Raw genomic sequence first — 2500 nt, forward strand, 5'->3', positions numbered from 1 at the left:
TCTGTGTGTGTGTGCTGGTTGTGTGTGTGTCAAATCAAATGAAATTGTATTTGTCAAATGCTTCATAAACAACAGGTGTGGACTAATAGTGAAATCCTTATTTATGGGCCCTTCCCAACAATGCAGAGAGAAATAAAATAGAGAAATAATGGAAAAGTAAAACACAGAATAATAAAAGTAATAATAAATACACAATGAGTAATGATAACTTGGCTATATACACGGGGTACCGGTACCGAGTCGATGTGCAGGGGTACGAGGTACATATAACTAGGAATAAAGTGACAGATAGTAAACATTAACAGCAGCGTATGTGATCAATCAAAATAAAAAAGAGTCAATGCAGATAGTCTGGGTATCTATTTGGTCAACTATTTAACTATTTAGCAGTCTTATGGCTTGGGGGTAGAAGCAGTTCAAGGTCCTGTGGGGTCCAGAGTTGGTGCATCTGTACCGCTTGCCGTGCGGTAACAGAGAGAACCGTTTGTAACTTGAATGGCTTGAGTCTGACAATTTTTAGGGCCTTCCTCTGACACCGCCTGGTATAGAGGTCCTGGATGGCAGGGAGCTCGGCCGTGATGTACTGGGCCGTACGCACTACTTCTGTAGCGCTTTGCGGTCGGATGCCAAGCAGTTGCCATACCAAGCGGTGATGCAGCCTGTCAAGATGCTCTCAATGGTGCAGCTGTAGAACATGTTAAGGATCTGAGGGCCCATAACAAATCTTTTCAGCCTCCTGAGGGGGAAGAGACGTTGTCGTGCCCTCTTCACAACTTTGTTGGTGTGTTTGGACCATGATAGATCCTTAGTGATGTGGACACAGAGAAACATGAAGCTCTCGACCCGCTCCACTACAGCCCTGTTGATGTGAATGGGGATGTGCTCGGACCTCCATTTCCTGTAGTCCACAATCAACTCCTTTGTCTTGCTGACGTTGAGGGAGAGGTTGTTGTCCTGGCACCACGCTGCCAGGTGTTGTGCGCGGCCACGCAATCGTGGGTGAACAGGGAGTACAGGAGGGGACTAAGCACGCACCCCCGAAGGTCCCCCGGGTTGAGGGTCAGTGTGGCGGATGTGTTGTTGCCTACCCTCACCACCTGGGGGTGTCCCGTCAGGAAGTCCAGAATCCAGTTGCAGACGGAGGTGTTCAGTCCCAGGGTCCTTAGCTTAGTGATGAGCTTGGAGGGCACTATGGTGTTGAACGCTGAGCTGTAGTCAATGAACAGCATTCTCACGTAGGTGTTCCTTTTGTCCAAGTGGGAAACAGTGTGGAGTGCAATAGAGAATGCGTCATCTGTGGATCTGTTTGGTCGGTATGCGAAGTGGGTCCAGTGTGTCTGGGATGATGGTGTTGATGTGAGCCATGACCAGTCTTTCAAAGCATTTAATGGCTACAGATGTGAGTGCTACGGGGCAATAGTTATTCAGACAGGTTACCTTGGCGTTCTTGGGCACAGGGACTATGGTGGTCTGCTTGAAAGATGTAGGTGTTACAGACTGGGTCAGGAAGAGGTTGAAAATATCAGTGAAGACAATTGCCAGCTGGTCAGCGCATGCTCTGAGTATGCTTCCTGGTAATCCGTAGGCCCTGCGGCCTTGTACATGTTTACCTGTTTAAAGGTTTTACTCACATCGGCTACAGAGAGCGTGATCACATAGTCAACCGGAACAGCTGGTGCCTTCACGCATGGTTCAGTATTACTTGCCTCGAAGCGAGCATAGAAGGCATTTAGCTCATCCGGTAAGCTCTCGTCACTGGGCAGCTCGTGGCTGGGTTTCTCTTTGTAATCTGTAATAGTTTGCAAGCCCTGCCACATCCGACGACTGTCAGAACCGGTGTAGTAGGATTCAGTCTTAGTCCTGTATTGACGCTTTGCATGTTTGATGGTTCGTCGGAGGGCGTAGTGGGATTTTTTAGAACCGTCCGGGTTAGTGTCCCACTCCTTGGAAGCGGCAGCTCTAGCCTTTAGCTCAGTGTGGATGTTGCCTGTAATTCATGGCTTCTGGTTGGGATATGTACATACGGTCACTGTGGGGATGACGTCGTTGATACACTTGATAAAGCCGGTGACTGATGTGGTAAACTCATCGATGTTATCGGATGAATCCCGGAACATATTCCAGTCTGTGATAGTGAAACAGTCCTGTAGCTTAGCCTCCACTTCATCGGACCACTTCCGTATTGAGCGCGTCACTGGTACTTCCTGTTTGAGTTTTTGCTTGTAAGCAGGAATCAGTAGTATAGAGTTATTGTCAGATTTGCCAAAATGAAGGGCGAGGGAGAGCTTTGTATGTGTCTCTGTGTGTGTAGTAAAGGTGATCTACAGTTTTTTTCACCTCCTACTTCCACAGTGTGTATGTGTGTGTGTGTGTGTGCGTGTGTGTGCGTGTGTGTGTGTGTGTGTGTGTTTCAGAGCAGTAATGACTGGAGCTCAATGCGGTGGAATAGGACTTGTATGTGCCGAGGGGGGTTGACATGGTTAACCCCCCTTCTCCTCCT

Source organism: Coregonus lavaretus, assembly GCF_964263955.1.
Source record: "Coregonus lavaretus genome assembly, contig: HAP1_SCAFFOLD_2384, whole genome shotgun sequence".
In the NCBI taxonomy this organism is placed as follows: Eukaryota; Metazoa; Chordata; class Actinopteri; order Salmoniformes; family Salmonidae; genus Coregonus; species Coregonus lavaretus.